Source organism: Sus scrofa, chromosome 16, assembly GCF_054392235.1.
Source record: "Sus scrofa isolate SSC_HxYL_T2T_F1_AM1 chromosome 16, Sscrofa_HxYL_maternal_Yorkshire_Landrace_v2.0, whole genome shotgun sequence".
NCBI lineage: Eukaryota > Metazoa > Chordata > Mammalia > Artiodactyla > Suidae > Sus > Sus scrofa.
Window position 1 is genome coordinate 85983439 of NC_139398.1, and position 20852 is coordinate 86004290.

The 20852-nt window shown below is 42.1% G+C and overlaps 1 protein-coding gene and 1 non-coding gene across 8 annotated transcripts in view; both read left to right on the plus strand.

Annotated features, from left to right (window-relative positions):
• LOC102161653 (uncharacterized) overlaps positions 1–20852 on the plus strand; it is a 220407-nt gene that overhangs the window by 84534 nt on the left and 115021 nt on the right. The gene's annotated exons all lie outside the window — the stretch shown is intronic.
• On the plus strand, positions 3953–4059 carry LOC146395699 (U6 spliceosomal RNA). Its single transcript, XR_014831647.1, has one exon. It is a non-coding gene; the product is annotated as a U6 spliceosomal RNA (small nuclear RNA).

Below are 20852 nucleotides of genomic sequence, written 5' to 3' on the forward strand. Positions count from 1 at the left end.
GCCTTGGGAAATTCAGAGAGAGGAAGAGGTTAGAGGCACTTCATCAATATTATACCTGACCAAGGAGGTTTCTGTTACTGGGATCTGCAGTTAGGTTTCTTTCTTTTCAAACTGGCAAATATATTGTAGTAGTTTTTGTAGAATCTATTACTGATTTTAAGGGCACTTTTTTCCAGGTTAGGTTGTGCTAACTGACTCAAGAAAAATCTTAGTCTTAGGATGAAGTATTTATTGAGTTTTCTGATGCTCAAATTGAAAGCTGTTGTTTATAAATGTGTAAGTAATTTATGATAATTACGATGAACACCCACAGGTTCTAGGAAAAGAAACCTAATGTGGCCGCTCTGCTCTTTGCTGAGGCGTGTCACTTCCTGAACAAGGGCCTGAGGACTCAGGTCTGTGGTCCCACACGGTCATTTGTTCCATCTGCTGGGGAAAAAACAAAACAAAACAGGAATGGCACCCAGTGAAGTTGACCTTCATCTTCTTAATTTTCTTGCCCTTTGGTTTCTAAGAGCTTTACGCTATCTTCTTTTTCTTTTTATTTATTTCCTTGTGGTTTGATGATGTTGTTTAGTGTTATGGTTGTGTTTCTCTCTAGTTTTTGTGTGTGTCTAACGTAGGGTTTTTAATATCATTACCATGGAGTTCATATGTATTGACCTGTATCTACAGAAAATATCTCAAGACAAATAAAAATAAAAACACAACTTTCCAAAATATATGGGATGCAGAAAAAGCAGTTCTAAGAAGAAAGTTTATAGTGATAGAGGCCTACCTCAAAAAAATAAGAAAAATCTCAAGTAAACAACCTAATCTAGTGTCTAAAGGAATTAGAAAAAGAGGAATCAAACCCAAAGCCAACAGAGAGAAGAAAATAATAAAGATCGGGGGGGGGGGGGAATATAAATAAAACAGTGACCAAAAAAAAAAAAAAAAAAGAAAAGATCAATCAAGTTGAGTTTGTTTGTTTGTTTGTTTTAAACAAAACAAGACAAAATTGATTAGCCTTTAGCCAGGGCAATTAAGAAAAAAAATTAGAGGGCAGAAAAAAAGCAAAACAAGAAGTTAAAGAAGAGAGATCACAACTGTTAGTGCAGAGAAACAAAAATGTTATAAGAAAATACTAAGGGGGCCTCTCCACCTCCCTGGCCCTGTCTACCCTTGCCCACTTCAGGTGGGGCTGCAGGGCCCATCCTGCTCTCTCTGGCCCCACTGGGTCACATCTCCTCAGGTCCTTGTAAGCAGCAGTGGCAGGTGCACTGCAAGTTTTGATGTCTTAGCTTGGAGGCCCATGCCAGCACTCCCCAGCCAGTGGCTGTGGAGGTGGCCAACTCTGAAGGGCCTCTAAGCCTCATTCTGGCACTCCCGTTGCTCAGGGATGGGCAGCCACAAGGCCCAGCTTAGAAAGAAAGAGAGAAGGAAGGAGGAAAGAAGGAAGGAAGGAAAGAGAGAGAAGGAGAGAAAGAAAGGACACTCTATGAACAGTTATATGTCAACACACTGAACAACCTGAAAGAATGGATGAATTTCTGGAAACATACAATCTTCCAAGACTGAATCAAGATGAAGTAGACAATCTGAACAGACTGATCATTAGTAATGAAATTGGATGAATCATCAAAAACCTTTCAGCAGACAAAAGTCCAGGACCATACTGCTTCTCCTGGGATTCTACCAGTCATTTAAAGAGGGGCTATCTATACCTAGCCTTCTCAGACTATTCCAAAAATTGAAGAGGAAGGAACAATCCCTAAATCATTCTACAAGGCCACCATTACCCTGATACAAAAACCAGATACTACAAAGAATATATATATAGATCAAAATCGCTAATGAATATAGGTGCAGAAGTTATTAGCAAAATATTAGCCAACCAAATTTGCCAGTATATAAAAGAGGTCTTAAATCATGATCAAATAGGATTTACTCCAGGGAAGAAAGGATGGTTCTTTATCTGCACATCAATTAGTGTGATATACCACATTAACAAAAGAGAAGTTAAGAATCACATATAGGAGTTCCCGTTGTGGCGCAGTGGTTAACGAATCCGACTAGGAACCATGAGGTTTCGGGTTCGGTCCCTGCCCTTGCTCAGTGGGTTAACGATCCGGCGTTGCCGTGAGCTGTGGTGTAGGTTGCAGACGCGGCTCGGATCCCGCGTTGCTGTGGCTCTGGCGTAGGCCGGTGGCTACAGCTCCGATTGGACCCCTAGCCTGGGAACCTCCATATGCCGCGGGAGCGGCCCAAGAAATAGCAACAACAACAACAACAACAACAACAAAAGACAAAAAAAAAAAAAAAAAAGAATCACATATCTCAGTATATGCATAAAAAGCATTTGACAAAATTCAACATCCATTATGATAAAAAAAAACCTCTCATCAAAGTTGGTATAGAGCGAACATATCTCAACTAAAGAAAAGCCATTTATGACAAACTCACAGCTAACATACTCCTCAGTGGTGAAAATCTGAAAATGTTTTCTTTCAAATCAAAAACAAGACAAGGATATACACTCTTGCCACCTCTATTTAACGTAGTATTGGAAGTCCTGGCCACAGCAATCAGACGTATGTTCCCACTTGTGTTACACTTATATGTAGTCTAAAACATGAAAGTGATTGAATGGAACAAAGCAGAAACAGACTTACATATGTGGAGAACAAACTACTGGTTGCCAGTGGATAGATGGAAGGGGATAGATGTGGTGTACAGGTAAGGAATGAAGAAACACGATCTGCTATGTTTAAAATAAGCTATAATGGTAACTTGTACACAACAGGGAATATAGCCAATATTTTAGAATAACTTTAAATAGAGTAAATTAACTCTAATGTTTATAATAACTTTAAGTATAGAAATATTGAATCACTATATTGTGCACCTAAAACTAATATAGTATTGTAAATCAATTGTACTTAATAAATACTTGAATAAATAAATAAATGGTCATACAGATTTTGTAACATGATTGATCTGTCCATTTAGCTACAGCTTGCAAATCTTCAGCCACAGAGTATATTTGATTTAAGTGGTTTCTTTTTTAGAAACTTGATCTAAGTATAGGTGATTTATTAGTTGAAAGTCATAAATGTGACCTTCTATCATTATCTCGCTGGATAAATCAGGTGATACTTCTGCAGTTCAGCCTCCGTTTCTGAGAAGGAAGCCGCACCCCTTCCTCCCGTTACCCCTGTAAACATCGAGGACAGCGAGATCTATCCGATGCCGGCAGAAGGGCTCACTTTCAGAGCACCCCATTGTGCTTTTCTTCCTACTCTCATTACTTGAGTTTAAGTCATTGACTTTAAATCCTCAGATCTCCCTAACATTATGTTCAAGTCTATTCAACTAACCATGATAGGCACATTAGGGAATTGCCAATTACAAGGAAATTTAATTGAAGGGAAACTCATGAAGAACATGATTTTTTATTATTTTAACTAAGTAGCCAACAATTATAATAATACATAAATAAGTGCTTATTTAGTAATTAATAAATAATTTAATTTTATTATAAATATAACACATGACGTTTTATATTATCTTGAAAACTACAACACAGGAAATGAAGAAAAATGCTGAATATTACGCTAGGTGTATAGAATAGCTTCTCAGTATAGTATAAGTCAGTTTCTCAAAACTTTGATAGGTATATTAAAGATTAGAAGTATGTGCTGGGCTAGATACATCAAGGGCATTACAAACAGTATTAGTAAACAGAAACAGCGTTAGTATTTCATAAACTATACCCTTATTGAAATTTCACACAAAGAGAAAAATGGTTGGCAAAAGGCTATGATCAAAGATATCAACATGGGGCATAGAATAAATATGAATCTTCCTGATTTAGGAGAATGGCCACAGGAGTCCCTAAAGGGGCATAAAGAAAGCCCTTTAAACCAAAACACGTTGACAAAATGATTCTTTGGGTGCTAATAAAAACTGAGTGCTCGCTTAGGCAGCACATACACTAGAATTGGAACAATGCAGAGAAGATGAGCATGGCCCCTGCACAAGCATGAAATGCAAATTTGTGAAGTGTTCCATATTTTTTAAGACAGACAATAAAAAGGGCAGAGTGTATTATTCCGCTTATATAAAATCGTATAAAACACAAGCTCATATTTACTTACACAACACACATCTGTTGTTGCTACAGGATGGAAACTGGGAGGGAGAGATGGATTACAAAGCAGTGTAAGAAGCGTTTGGCTGAGGTGGAAAAACGCTCATGACCTTGAATTCGGTGATGACCTCACAGGAGTACACACATGTCAGAACTCATCAGACTGTGCAAATCAAACGTCTGTAATTTACTATACGTTATCTGTATACCCGGAAATCCATAAAAATTTGAAAAAAAAATACTTATCTATATACCAGTAAAGCTATAAAAATTTAAAAACAAAATGATAATACCCACTTTAAATTGTGCCAAATAATGCCACCAAGGGTAAATGTAAACCTAAATGTAAAGATAGTTTCGAGCTTAAATAAATCTGCGGATGTGAATAATAATGACAGTATGACTAGTACCTTATAGTGTAACACATTAGAACTTGCCAAATGCTGTATTAACCGAGTCACTTCTCTGTACAGCATAAGCTGACACGACATCATAGATCAACTATACTTTAATAAAAAATTTAAAGAAGGCATTTGGTAAGCTCTAATGCGTTAAACTACAAAGTACTAGTGGTATTGTCATTATTATTCATATCCATATATGTAGGTATTGTTTATATTATTTTCCATCACTGTCTCTTCCAGGAGATTGGATACGATTCCCTGTGCTGTTCAGTAGGACCTCATAACGTATCCATTCTAAATGCAAGTGTTTGCATCTACCAACCCCAAACTCCCCATCCATCCCACTCCCTCCTCCTCCCCCAGCAACCACAAGTCTCTTCTCCTTGGCCATGGTCCCTCTCTGTTTTGTAGATAGGATCATTTTTGCCATATTTTAGATTCCACATATAAGTTATATCATGTGGTATTTGCCTTTCTCTTTGTGACTTACTTCACTTAGTATGAGAATCTCCAGTTGCATCCATGTTGCTACAAATGACATTCTTTTGTCCTTTTTTATGGCTGAGTGGTATTCCATTACATATATATAGCACATCTTCTTAATCCATTCATCTTTTGATGGATATTTAGGTTGTTTCCATGCCTTGGCTATTGTGAATAGGGCTGCGATGAACATAGAAGGTGCATGTATCCTTGTTTTGTTTTGCTTTTCAGGGTCACACCCATGGCATATGGAAGTTCCCAGGCCAGGGGTCGAATCTGAGCTACAGCTGCCAGCCAATGCCACAGCCACCACCACAGCAACATGGGATCTGAGGCCCGTCTGCCAACTACACCACAGCTCATGGCAATGCTGGATCCCTGAACCACTGAGCAAGGCCAGGGATTGAATTCACATCCTCATGGATACAAGTCAGATTCATTTCCTCTGTGCCATGACGGGAACTCCCACGTGTATTTTTTGAATGAAGTTTTGTCTGGGTATATGCCCAGGAGTGGCATTGCTGGATCATATGGTAGCTCTAGAGTTAGTCTTCTGAGGAACCTCCATACTGTTTTCCGTAGTGGTTGCACCAATTTACATTCCCACGACAGTGAACGAGGGTTCTCTTTTCTCCACACCCTCTCCAGCAGTTGTCATTTGTTCGTTTGTTAAGGACGGCCATTCTGACTGTTGTGAGGTGGGCCCTCATGGTAGTTTTGATTTGCATTTCTCTAATAATCAGTGATGTTGAGCATCTTTTCGTGGGTCTACTGGCTAACTGTATGTATTCTTTGGAAAAAGGTCTGTTTAAGACTACTGCCCATATTTTAATTGGGTTGTTTGTTTTCTTGTTGGTGAGTTGTATGAGCTATTTGTATGTTTTGGAGATTAGGTTGACCTCGTGGTGCAACCACAGCATGTCTGACTCCAAATGCTTTTTAAAATGTTCTCTCATTTCACTGGAACCTAACTTTCCCGATGAGGAAATTGAGACCCGGAGAAACTTACTCACTTATCTGAAAACCCACAGCTTGCCAAGCAAGGCCTGCATTCCAGGTCTCATGCCAAAGGCTCTTCTCGCCAGGATACTGTGGCTTATTCAGAAAATGCAGCAGCACCACCACCACCAACAAAAACTGGAGTTCCTGTTGTGGCTCAGTGGAAATGAATCTGACTAGCATCCCTGAGGACACAGGTTCGATCCCTAGCCTCCATCAGTGGGTTAAGGATCGGGCATTGCTGTGGCTGTGGTGTAGGCCCACAGCTGCAGCTCCGATTCAACCCCTAGCCTGGAAATCTCCATATGCCATGGGTGTGGCCCTAAAAAAATACAAAAAAGATTAAAAATGCCCCAGAAGATTCAGGAACATGTACTGAGAAATTATTTTGTTGGAGCAAATATCATACCAAAACAGTCCTGTTAAAAAGCCAAAAAAGATAAAGTTTGATTTCCTTTACCTTCAGTCATATTTTTCTGAAAGCATTAAATGAATTTGCCTCAGGCCAGTAATACATAAACCAGCTAAACTTTTTGAAGCAGTTAGTAGGATACAAATTTTTTGAGATTATAGAAGTCTTATTTTAAAGTCATAGCTGCAAACAGTCTTACTTTATTCTTTTTGGAAATTTGGATTCTAAATTAACCCCTGGGAGTTCCCGTCCTGGCGCAGTGGAAACAAATCCAACTAGGAACCATGAGGTTGCAGGTTCGGTCCCTGGCCTCGCTCGGTGGGTTAAGGATCCAGTGTTACCATGAGCTGTGGTGTGGGTCACAGACACAGCTTGGATCCCTCCTTGCTGTGGCTATAGTGTAGGCCAGCAGCTATAGCTCTGGTTAGACCCCTAGCCTGGGAACTTCCATGTGCCATGGATGTAGCCCTAAAAAGCCAAAAAATAAAGTCAAATAAAATAAAATAACCTCTGGCCTTCCCAATAATCATTTATTTGTTTTTTTTTTCGTCTTTTGTCTTTATAGGGCAGTACCTGTGGCATGTGGAATTTCGCAGGCTAGGGGTCTAATCAGAGCTGTAGCTGCTGGCCTATACCACAGCCACAGCAACACAGGATCCGAGCCATGTCTGCGACCTGCACCACAGCTCACGGTAACGCCGTATCCTTAACCCACCGAGCGAGGCCAGGGATCGAACCGCAACCTCATGGTTCCTAATCAGATTCGTTTCCGCTGTGCCACAACAGGAACTCCAACATTTACTATTTTAAAAATATGCCTGAACAAGCAAGAAGCAAAGATACCTTTCATAAATTGAAGATATTTTAAATATTGTGGAGGTGTATTATTTTCAGGCTTGGAACCCAGCTTCTGACACTGACAATTTTTCAATTGTTATGACTAATTGATGGCATAGGAAGAAATCGTTCCTTCATTTGAAGATTATTTTTCAAGATTATTTAGGCGCTCAAAGGCCTGTCCCCAAAACATTCTTGCACATGCAGTATTTAGTGGGAAAAGCTTTGAGTGTTTGCTGAGTTGTGTTAATCCTGCCCAGAGCTAGTGCATGGCATTAGGAGGAGGGTACTTGCCGTGGTCCACACAGGCTTTTGTTGACAGCTCAGGGGAAGAGGAAGCCCTGGGTAGGAGGGTGGGAAGGAACAGGAGCCTTTCAGACTCATATGAAAGTGCCTTCAAGGGTTTATGGACTTTCGGCAAGTTGTTCTATAATCAAATTTAATTGATTCTTTCAACTGTGCAAGATGGTAACTCCACACCATATGTTGGTAAATCTCAAGTATACGACAGCATGACATAAGCAATAATAAATGGAATACTGTATTGACTATGAGAAGTATATCACAAGTGATATATTTAAAACACTAGCTAACGGTTCTATAATTTTCCGTTTAGTATTTTCATTTAAAAATGTATCAATCTGTTATTTGGATCTCACAATTTATGCTCATATTAATATATGCTTATTAATTCAAAATTCCCATGATATTTTAAAATTTCTTCTCTGAAGGGTTTGCCCAAACTTACGCTTAGAGAGTTGCTCAGCTGTGTGACCTTGGGGCATGTTCCTTGACCTTTCTGTGATTCAGTTGCTTCATCTGGAAACCTACCGTGTTGGGTTTTTGTTAGTATTGTAGAAATCTACATGGATTTCTATGTGGATATTGTAGAAATTTACCCATGTAGATATTTATCCACTTAGCACCATGTTGAAAAAGCATCATAAATTCTCAATATTAACTATTTTATTATTGTTACTCATTAAGCCACATCTTAGTTTGTGTGCTATTTTTATTTGCAAGTGAGAATGCAGAAATTCTAAGTACATGGGAGTGAACAGATTGGTGAGTGACCTCTCTTATTCTCTAGGTCATTCAAAGGGCTCAGAGCTAAAGTTGTAGGGATATTACTTCAGAGGTTTTCCACACAAGCCCCCTTCCCCCCCAACACACATGCAGTCTGCTCTTGAGTCTCATGTGGGACGGGAGATCATGGGTTGTAAATAATTGATTTTATTCAGTTATTCACTTGTGCATTCAGTAGGCCACAGGTGTCCCCCTGGCACTCTGTGGCCCCATCTAATATTAGAAAAATGAATGAAAGTGTGGTTTTTCTGTTGTTAACGTAAACACTAACTTGTTTGACTCCAGTTAACAGACCCACAGCCAATCTGATAAAATGAATCATCTAAGCCAAGAGAAGCCTTTTTGAGCTTTACGGAGCATGGCAGCTGTTGGTGGCTTCATGTAACTGTGATAAGAAGAAGAGAGGATTCTTGGTGATGCCCCAGGTATCCAGGGCAGCTGGGAGAGGATGCCTCCTCCATTCCCTGTCCTCCCAGAGCCACCGCATCCGGTGTGCAGGTTGTACGCTGCCCAATTCTAAGGGGCTGTTAAAAATCATGCGGAGCTCCCATCATGGCTCAGCGGTAGCAAACCCGACTAGTATCCATGAGGTTGCATGTTGGATCCCTGGCCTTGTTCAGTGGATTAAGGATCTGGCGTTGCCATGAGCTGTGGAGTAGTTCGAAGATGCGCCTTGGGTCCCACATTGCTGTGGCTGTGGTGTAGGCTGGGGACTACCCCTCTGATTCAGCCCCTAGCGTGGGAACTGCCATATGCCACAGGTGCGGCCCTAAAAAGACAAACAAAAATCAAAAATCATGCGGATATGCATAGTTCATGCCTGCTCAAGGTCACCTATCCCTGCGAGTGAGATAAAACTCAGTGAGTTCTTCCAAGCCTCAGAAACATGCAGGGCACCAGCCTTGATTTGGGACCGCGTTCTGCACTCTGAGCATCCTGCCCTTGTCGAGAAGGCCACGCTAGCATTTCTCTTTTATCTTTTGGTCTTTTTCTTAGGGCCGCACATGCGGCGCATGGAATTTCCCAGGCTAGGGGTGGAATCAGAGCTGTAGCTGCTGGCCTATGTCACAGCCACAGCAATGCCATATCCAAGCCATGTCTGCTACCTACACCACAGCTCATGGCAACACCGGATCCTTAACCCTCTGAGCAAAGCCAGGGATCGAACCCACATCCTCATGGATCCAAGTCAGGTTCGTTAACCACTGAGCCACGACGGGAACTCCCCAAGCTGGCATTTTAGCTCAGGCTTCTCTTAGGTAGCCTGAGACAAAGGTTTAGATCACATGGTTTGTTGAGGAGATGACTGTACAGCATCAGGGGATGGGACAAGAAAGAAGACATCCCATCAGATGTCTGCTGCGACTGTGAGACTCTGGCCTCCAGGACTGCTGAGAAGGGTGCAGAAGCTTCCTAGAGGTGTTCTCCCTTCATAGAATCCCCATTGGGTGAGGTGTGTCCTGGGGTGAACAGAAGCAGCAGAGAGGTTCTGGGAAGGAAAGCAACAGGAAGTGAAGCGTGTGCTTGAGATGGACACTTGCAGCCCAAGTCTGAGTCTGCCGGGATTGACTTATTTGACTGCAGCTGAAATTCCAGGTGATGGGGTTGGGGAGGGAGGATGTGCTGTCTTGGGTTCGGCATGTGTAGTTGTACAGCCATTATCCACCCCGCAGATCAGTCCTGGTTAGTAAGACATCAGGCATCCTTAGAAATGTGCCCTTGCTCCTTGAAGATGCGGGAAGAGAGGATGCCTTTCTTCCTCTGGATGCTGGTATATAGGGGATGTGAAGCTACACCTGCAGCAGCCTGCATCCTGCCAGCAGGGCAGGGATGCAGGCTCTGGGAGGAAGGGGAGCAGGAGCCAATCAGAAGGCAGAGCTGAACCCTCCTGCCTGGGAGCCACCCCTCCTCCCTCAGGAGTGGTAGACATGTGAGGTGAAAAGCCCACTAGGGTTTAAGCCAGTTTGAGCCAAAATCATTCTATCTGGTCTGCCCCCTCCTCCTCAGAAGCCCCTGAAACGACCTGGGGAGGTGGGAGGGAAACCCTCCCCAGCGTTCTTCTTCTTCCCTTCCCTTTTCTTATAGGAGATTTATATTTTTGGCAAACTGACCTGCTGATGAGCAAAAATCCTCTTCCTTATTGATTGATTATACTCGTATATGAATCTATAGGAGATAATTTAAAGATTTTTATGAGACAGTTTATCACTAAAGCAACAAATGATATTGGCCTTTATCAAAAAGGTCACACAACAAACTCTAATTGCATAGTTGTTTCTAAATGCATTCACTTATATTTCCAAATATTCCCCTGCAAGGGAAATGATCCATGATTATCCTGGATAAAAGATGATAATTTATCTTCATAAGAATGGAAACGGGAAACTTGTATTCAGTTTTTTGAGACATCACAGTGAAGAGCTTGTAAATATGAAAAATTGTCATCGCGTAAATGTCAAATTTTGTTAAAAGAAACTTGAGAGTCTTGAGAAAGAGGTAATATCAGGACACGTGATCATGCGGTACAGCAGATGGCCACAAAACTATACATTTCCTAAAATTTAGCCTCAGAAATTCTGCAATCAAGTATAAAAATGATGCATGACACAGATGGGGAAAAAAGAAAATGATAGATTATAGGAACTAATCCATCAAAAGTCTGCTTCCAGAGCATGTAATAATCATCTGCAATCGCTAGAAATTACAATTCAAAGCTAAGAACTGGAGAATGTTACGAGAAAGAAATATATCTATTTATATTATTATGAGACTACAGTATATTTAATTGGCTTTTAAAAAAATATATTCCACTTTTTCGTAACTTCTTAGAATAGTCTTTGCAAAGTTACGTGCGAAGACTTTCAGATATAACAGGTTTCCTCTCGTAAGAGTGAAGTGCGTGTATGTGTGTGCATCTGTGTATTTAATAAATACCGTGATAAAAACATTCCCTGGTGATGACAACCGAAATCCCCCAGATTTACCTAAGGGAACAACACAAGCAGTATTCCCAGTCGTGAGAGTTTCAGCAAAATGACCAAGAGTTTGACATTTTGTTTTATAGGCCAAACAAACAGTACCTGTTATTAAAGATGCCAGATTTTAACCACTATAAAATGAGTAGTTAAATTCACTCTCCTAAAATTAAAACCTTGATTGAAATCAGAGACTCCTCTTTCCCAAACACATCTACGTGTCAATGTCAGAATTTTTTGTGACACTTCTGAGAGTTAGAGCTAATGATAGATTACCCAGACATTTGATGAGCCCTTTTGTTGATTTCGTGTCCCTTCCAAATTAAGCCCTTCTTTTTGGGCAGTTTCTGAAGCTCACCTTGTTCACTGCTGAATGAACCAGATACTTGCCACTATGATTAGAAAAGCAAGTTCTCTTAGAGCAGGTGGCTCATTCATATATATTTTAAAGCATTAATTGATTTATCCTCTCTTTTTAATTGCCTTTCTCTGCTTACTTTTCTTTTAATTTAATGTTTTCTCTCTAATTTTTTAAGAAAAACTTGAATCAACCTCTTGAACTTTTCTTCTTCTCTAGTATCAGAAGTTTTGGCAATAACCTTCACGCTCAACTTTTCTTTAGCTGCATTTACACAAATTTTAATGTATGTTGATTTTTTTTCTTTGTCCCAAGGGTTACTGGTAAGCATACCAATTAATGTACAAACATTTTGGGATTTTTCCATATATCTTTCTGTTTTGAACTCTATTTTAATAATTAATTATCCAATACATTTACATTAGTAATTTTTAGTTAACTTTGTATTATTTTTAATCTCTTAAAACTATTTAGACCTCCTTTGTAGCCCAGACTATGGTCTGTGGCATGTGAAAAGAAGGCATATTCTATTGTTCTTGGTTGGAACTTTCTCTCAGTGTCCCTGAGATCAAGTTGTTCATGTCTTTGCATCCATACTGACTTTCTGCTTGTTCTATCAGCAGTGTTGAATGCTCCACATAAAATTGTGAGTTTGTCCATTTCTCTTTTCAGTTCAATCTCTTTGCTTCTCATACTTCAAAGCTCTGTTATGAGGAGCATTCATATCTATCATTGTTATATCTTCTTATTGAATTATCCCCTCTAAACTAGACAATGTCTCTTTCAATCCTCGGAATTCTTGTTCTAAAAGCTACAGTGATATTAATATAGCCATTTATCTTTTGGTTAGCGTTGGTGTGGCATGTTTTTCTCATTCATGTACTTTTAATCTAATCTGTGCTTATATTTATAGTGAGTCTCCTATAGAAAGCATATAGTTTTGTCTTGGTTTTCATATAATAGGAAAATATCTGTCTTTTATTTAAAGTGTTAGATTACTAACATTTAGTGTAATTTTGATATAGTCTGAGCTTAAATCTACTTTGTTGATATTTATTTTCTACTTTACTCATCGCTTCCTTTTTTTCCTATTTTTCTCTTGTCCTGACTCTGGATTCTTTTATAATGCTTGAATTATCATCCATAATTCCATTTTTGCTTTGAACAATGATCTTTTAGAGATATTTGAAAATGAGGAGAAGTGTTATCTACATTTACCCTTATATTCACCATTTTCAGTATTGTTTATTCTTTTGTGTAGATTCAAATTTCTATCTTGTACCATTTTTTCTTCCTGAAAAAATTCATTTAATATTTTTTACAGTGAAATACTGATCTTAAATTGTTTATTTTCCTAAAAAGTTCTATTCTATTTGTTCTTTTTCTGTTGTTTTTAATTTGCTTTCAAATACTTTTGAAAGCTATTTTTGTTGGTAGATAATTCTAGGTTGACAGTATTTCCTTCAGTTCTTTACAAATGACTGTTGTTTTCTGGTTTATATATTTTATGACAAAAATTTATCCTTGTATGGTTTATCTTTTTTCCTTTGGTTTCTTTGAAGATTGTCTTTTTTATATTTAGTTTTTATAAATTTGTTAATGATTTGCTTGATGTGATTTTTCTTCTTAATATTTGTGGAGCTTCTTGGATCTTTAGATTTACATTTGTCTTTTTTTGCTTTTTGCTTTTTGTTTGTGGGTGAGCAAACCTGCAGCATATGGAGGTTCCCAGGGTAGGGGTTAAATTGGAGCTGCAGCTGTTGGCCTAGGCCACAGCCAATAGCAACACAGGATTCGAGTCACATCTGCAACCTACACCACAGCTCACAGCAACGCCAGGTCCTTAACCCATTGAGTGAGGCCAGGGATTGAACATGCATCTTTATTGATGCTGGTTGGGTTCTTTACCACTGAGCCACAATGGGAACTCCTATAGTTTTAATTTTTTTGAAAAATTTTAGCTATTGTTTCTTTAAATGTTTTCCTCTGATTTGCTTCTCCCTTCTCTCCTTCTGCAGCTGCAGTTCCATGTACCGGTAGGTCATTCCATGCTGTCTCATGGAATGCTTTGTTCACTTTTTTCAATTATTTTCTCTGCGAGTTCCATGTACCGGTAGATCATTCCATGCTGTCTCATGGAATGCTTTGTTCACTTTTTTCAATTATTTTCTCTGCGACTGGTCGATTTCTATAGTAATGTCTCTAAATTCATTAATCTTTTCTTCTAATATCTAAATTGCGGTTAATTGTGGTCAACTTAAAAGTTCCTTTTGAATACTTTGTATGATTTTGAATTGTCCTTTCGTCCTCAGTTCTTCCTCTGCCCTCTTAAATATACGAGATACATGTTCCATCACTTCTGTGATGGTCTTCATCTTCTCCATCACGTCTGCGTTTTTCTTCCCCATCAATTGCGATTTCCTAGTTATTGATCAATTTCCTCCTTCTTTCCTTGCAAATATACTTTTATTAACTGCCTCCCATTGTGAATTGCCTTTTATGAAAATTAGATGATTTTTTGTGCTGTTAAACACGATTGAGTTTTATTTTATTTTGGCTACTTTATAGTTCCCTAGAGAATAATGCCTTTTACAAGTGATAAAAAGTAGATATAATACTAGTAAACAGTAGTAATCTAATACATTTTTTCCACCATGTGACAGGTACTATATTTAGATTTTGTTTGCTTGATTTATTATAGACTGAATATTTGTGTCCCCCTAAATTCATCTGTTGAAACCCTAAGCCCCAAGATGACAGTACTTGGAGGTGGGGCACTGGGGAGGTGATAGGTCATGAGGCTTTTTTTGCGATTAGTGCTTTTATAAAAGAGACCTCAGCGAGCTCTTTGCTCTTTATCATCTGAGGGCATAAGAGAAGACAGATCTCTACAAGGCAAAAAGCAGTTTCTCAGCATACACCGAATCTGCTGGCACCTCGATCTTGGACCTAGCAGACTCCAGAGCTGTAAGAAGTAATGTTTGTGGTTTAAGCCACACAGCCTATAGTGTTTTTGCGATAGCAGCCAGACCTGGACTAAGTCCTTACAGGCGCATGTGACCCCATTGTGGCCGACAAGGAAATAGGGGCTCAGCGAACAAGGGACTTCCCATCATACAGTCTTAGTCCATTTGGGGTGCTCTCACAGAATACCGCCAGCGGCAGTTCCTCATGGTTCTGGAGGCTGAAAGTCTGAGATTAGGGTGCCAGCATGGGGGGGGTTCTGGTGAGAGCTCTCGTCCAGATTACAAACTGCAGGCTTCTGGTTGTGTGCCAACATGGTAGAGAACAAGAGGAAGCAGGCTCTCTCCTGACTTTTACAAGGGCCTCTTAGCTCCATCATGGGTCTCCATGTCCGTGACCTCATCTAATTTCCTCCCAAAGGCCCTACCTTCTCATATCATCACGCTGGGGGATAGGATTTCAGCACATGCATCTGGCGGGTGGGAGACACACACATCAGCCCCTAGCACAGAGTTGGTGAGAGAAGTGGGGTGACTCTTCCCCATGGCCTTCCCACTTGCTCACCTCCCCGGCTCAGGCTATGTGGGTGTGTACACTTGAGACTTTTACAACCTCAAACAGGAAGTGCTCAGCAGTAAGGTCTGCAGGGTGCCTGCCCTCTGATGCTTAGTAAGCTTGACAGTGGAACACTATTTCCTTGTGCCATTCCTAAGAGATGGTGTGACAACATGTCTTTAGTGCAGGGTCAACACACAAGATCTTGGATATGGAGAAGAATATCACAGTATCAGAGAAAAAGGGAGATTGGGAGTTCCCGTTGTGGCTCAGTGGTTAACGAATTCGACTAGGAACCATGAGGTTGTGGGTTCCATCCCTGGCCTCACTCAGTGGGTTAAGGATCCGGCATTGCAGTGAGCTGTGGTGTAGGCTGCAGATGAGGATCGGATCTGGTGTTGCTGTGGCTGCGGCATAGGCTGGCAGCACAGCTCCGATTAGACCCCTAGCCTGGGAACCTCCATATGCCGCGGTTGCAGCCCTAGAAAAGACAAAAAAAAAAAAAAAAAAAAAAAAAAAAAAAAAGAAAAAGAAAGAGAGAGAGACAGGGGAATTAGTTGTTTGCTTGGTGTAAACCAGAGATGAGAAATGTGCTCTTCAGATTCCAAAAGAAATTTGTCTCCCCTTTTCAAAAGCAGTGATTCAAATCTGAGTCCTAAGTGGGCTCTGATTTCCTCTGAGCATTTCCATCTTTTTGCAGACACAACTTTATCACAATCACTGCTTCCCCTGGATAGTAACGCAGCACACAAATCAGGCTTCTATGAAATGAGGCAGAGTAGCTCTTGCAAGGTCGACTTGTGTTTTTCTGCAACAACTGAGCTCATTCTGTTCTGCTCGGTGGTGGGCACTGCCCTGAAGTGGGGGTGCCAGGCCAACCAGGGATGCTTGACCATAGCCGCACAGTGGAGGCATCAGAGGGCAGCAAGGTGTGATTTTTTAGACACATCCAGTGATTTGAACCTGTAGTCCAGGTTGGACATTGTATACTATAAGCAGCGTCAACACAGGAAATTTTTATGCATACATTATCTGTCTTTGATAATAGAGAAATCTCTCTCTCTTTTTTTTTTTTTGTCTTCTTCTTCTTTTTTTTTTTTTGTCTTTTTAGGGCTGTACCTGCTGCATATGGAGGTTCCCAGGCTAGGGGTCCAATCGGAGCTGTAGCCTCTGGCCCACGCCAGAGCCACAGCAACACCAGATCTGAGCCTCATCTGCGACCTACACCACAGCTCACAGCAACACCACATCCTCAACCCACTGAGCAAGGCCAGGGATCAAACCCGCAACCTCATGGTTCCTAGTCAGATTCTTTCCGCTGCGCCGTGACGGCAACTCCCGAGAAATCTTAAATAAGCCTGCAGTTTGTAAAATCCCAAGTTCGCCACATATCGTGTTTACTGTGATGACTGGTCACTTACAAATGGCTATGTCTTTTATGATCCGCTGCCATGTTCAAGGTTTAAGTAAAATTTTAATTGTACCAACACGAGTGTTGTTTGGCATGAAATTAATTTGAAGCACGTATGGACTTGTCTTCCTTCACCAGCATCCGCATTCTTCTGCTCCCTCCCGTGGGAAACAGAGATACACATTGTTGGTCTTAAAATGTCTGATGGTTGAAGAGTCAGACTCTACAGAGAACTGAAGTAAATTTGTGCTTTAAAGACTTTTTTTTCAAAAGAATAACTTTCTGAGAACAGACAAGTAATAGCAAATTCAAGAGACCATTTAACAAAATGTAACTTCAAGCTCTTCAATTTATTACTTCTGGCTGGTAGAATTAACTTCATTTCCAAAAACTGACAGATGGATTTTTTTGATTTATGATCTGGGTATGCCAAGACCCAGGAGGAACTTTTAAAACCTCAAGAGCTGAAAATCTTACGAACCGATGTGGAAGACAATGGATCCAGGGACCTGAAAGTTCACACCCGAGCCACGCACCCACATCTTACTGCGTGAGGCTCACCCATCCGTTGCCATGTCTAACACACTGCGTCAACTGCTTGCTAAGGACGTGGCCTGAAAGAACTCACAGGAATATGCAACACAGAGACCTGAGGAAATTAAAAACCTCCTCTTTTCTTGTTGTACTTGTAATTAGAATGTCTAACTGTTTAAAATCAGAACGTCCTTATCGTGCCAGCTCCAAGTCATTTCATTTCAGGAATAAAGACCAAAAAAGAAAAAAAAAATTGAGAAGAACATAGGGATTCCTGGAATAGATTCCTTGTCATAAATTAGGAAACAGAACGCTTATCAATTGCTAAGGAACCCACCATTCAAACATATCGAAAAGTTCACGTTTGTTTTGTTAAAACAGAGGTGTTGTGCACTGTTTGGAAATTGGGTAGAGAGGATTAATGATTTTGATTGATCTCCTGAAAATAATTATTTATGATCGTAGGTGTTCATCAGTTCTATAAATACACCTCTTTTTCTCCAAGAGGTCACGGTGCAGAAGGACTCAATCAAGAACATTCCTTTTCTGCCAGGGTACCATGTGCTCATCGGGTGGTAGATAGATCAGCTCAGATTCAAACACTTGTGATACAAGCAATGCACGTTTTATTTACTTTTCATTCTTTTTATTTATTTTTCATTCTTTTTTCATACTGTGGTGGATGGAAACTCCCCGGCTAGGGGTCGAATCAGAGCTGTAGCTGCCAGCCTACAGCCACAGCCACAGCAACACAGGATCCGAGCTGCATCTGGGATCTATGCCACAGGTTGTGGCTATGCCAGATCCTTGACCCACTGATCGAGGCCAGGGTCCGCATCCTCATGGAGACTATGTCAGGTTCCTAACCTGCTGAGCCATAATGGGAACTCCCAATGCATGTTTTATACCCTGTATCAATTCAGGATACATTTAGCTGCAGGTAACAGCAGGGCCATCTGGCAGTGGCTTAAACCCTAAGAACATACATTGTTCGTTTAATGAGAAGTCAAGTGATTCCGAGTTGGCTCAGCAACCCCAGATGGCAGGACATGAGTCAGAATCCTTGTTATCCACCTGCTACTCTCTCGGGATGGCACAGTGGCTTTTGCAATTCTAGGGGCCATGTCCTTCCATAACAACCTGACAGGATGCAAAGCAGATGTGCCAGGGCAGTGAGAGAGAAGAGAACATCCTTCTCCCCTGCCCAGGCTCTGCCCCTCACATTCTGCGCGGCCGGGCCTCAGCCCCCCAGCAGCAGGGAGTTGGGGAGGAGGATGTGGGGCCGTCTGGCTGCTGTGATTGGAGGCCGGTGTGGGAGAAAGGTTTGGAAGGGCCAGTGGGTGGCCATTCCCCAACAGTCATGCTCCAGGGGCTTTGGAAAGGAAACGATTTCTTAAGAATAGCGAGGCACACCCTGATGCTTGGATGAAAACGGTAACTGGATCTCCTGAGCTGTGCAATGAAGCCTGCGCAGCAGACTTCCTCTGTCTGCAGCTGCTCTGCCTCTGACAATCCATCTCTCCCCCTGTCTGTAGTTCAAAAGCCATCGTCCTCAGGGTATCAAATCCTTCTTACTACTTTATTGGTCCCTTGTTTGCTGGTCCCTCCTTGCCTGTCTCCAATATTTTTTGTTTCCATTCCTTGCGTTGCTGGGACTTTTTGATTTATCCTATCACTGGAGGTTTCTTTGAGAAAGCAGGGCATATTTATGCGCCTGCATATTTCAGACCCTCTGGGCAGGGCTGCCCATTCCCAAGGCTTTAGGAGAGCCATTCGTTTCCTGTGCCAGGCACAGCCTGGGTGGCTAGATGTGGCAGCACTGGCTTTGGGCAACAGAGAAGTGGCTTCATTTGAGAAAAGACAATTATAAATTCGTCTTTCAAAAGGCGGTTATTTGCCTTGTCATCTCCCATGGCTGCTGCCTCTTCGTAAGTCCATATCACATTATCACCCTCCTAGAAGATGTCCCAGGCACCCATCCTGCCTCCCTTCGCTCAACCCTGAACCACTGCTCATCATATCTTTTTAGTGGCTTCCGTTGTATACAAAGTAGCATCTAAACTTACTTCGGTGGCACTCAGGTCGTTTTTCAGATTTGAAACCAGTCACTGCTTCGGGCCCCATCGCCACCCAGCTCTGGCCAGGCTGGCCTGCTCACCATTCCCTTCCCGTCCCCTCTGATGCCTCATCTCTGTTTCTTTACTCCTCTCACTCCTGTTGCTGCAATAATGCCCTGCCCGCTGGTCAGCAGCGATCTTTCCCGTCTCTAGTGAACAGAGTGTCCCACTGACTAGTATCCGCCCTCGAGTCTGCAGGGAGCAGTAACCCAAGTCCACTTTGGAGACCAGACAGCTGCAGTTGTGTATGTGTCACTTGGGTGACATTCTCTTGAGGCGAGATGCCCTTTCTTGCCAAGGGTGGGGGGGACCCAAGCCAGGCTCATCACTCAGTGTCCTCGCACAGAGAAATTTAGGGCCAGACACTAGTCACTCCTCGAGCTGGTGCGCCTGGTGGGGGTGCCCGGAGGAAATACGCTCACTTTGTGCTGGGTCCCAGCTGAGCACTCGGGGCTTTTAGGAACATGGCTGGGCCACGTGCGCCTTCTCTAGTGCTCACATCCTTCCTGGACATTGCCTCTTGCTCTGTGCTCTCTCTTGGCTGCAGTGGGATTGTGCTGACGGCAAGCAGAAGCTTTGCTGACGCCACACCCGAGGCCCCTGTCGGATGTCATCTCAGAGAGGGCCCCTCCCTCACAGGCTCCCCTGCCACGCACCAGCTTCTCTCGGCGTGCTCTGTTACTGGTCATCGGTCTCTCCCGTCTTGGCTGTGACCCTGCTCATTTCTCGAACCAGCCTCCGGCACAGCAGACCCACCACGTGGCAAGAGCACCTTCCTACCCCATTCTTCCTCTGATCCTACAAGCCCGTCCCTCTTCCGGCAAGGAGCTCTGACCCAGGGCTCTGTGCTGGGTTACGAAGTTCCTCCTGCATCCCCTGGGCTGACCCATCCCCCAACACACAGACACACAGACACACGCACCCGTGTGTGGTCTCGTCTGTACTTCTGCACAGCGGTTCTCTGGTCCCCTCTCCGAGTCTCTAGGTGAACCGGATTGTTCACAGTCCCTCAGGAAACAGTTTCCGCAGGATGCAAGTGTTGGGACAGTGGGCAGGACACTGGAGATAAATATATATCCCTTCACTCAGTGAGCTTGCTCTTTAGTGACACCCAAGTGAAATACAGCTTGGAAGACAAATGCTGTTACAGACGCCCGAGTGCAGTGCTGACGGGGCACCCAGGAGGGCGTGAGGCAAAGAGAAGCTGTGAGGCGTGGTGGGCCAGGGGCCAGCTTTGTGACACTGCTCGGCATTTGCCCCCTCCATCTTCTGGGTTCTGAGGAAGCTTGAGCAGTGAATTAACATACGCACCTTTCTTAGAACAGCCTCCGGCAGGTAGTAAGTGCTCCCTAAGGAAAGGACCTGAGTCACCGTGAAGAATAAATTGGCTTTTTTGGGTTCAGATCAAGAGAATTCCAGAAAGAAAGAAAGATCTGTCAAAGGCGGGATGCACAAGGTGTGTTATTTCAGGGAAATGATGACAAGCTCACTGTGGTTGAAGGTTCATGGATGTGATTGAAATTGCTTGCTGTGTCGCTTATTCCATAGTAACAGAAGGCCCAGAATAACATCTGGCACACCCGGC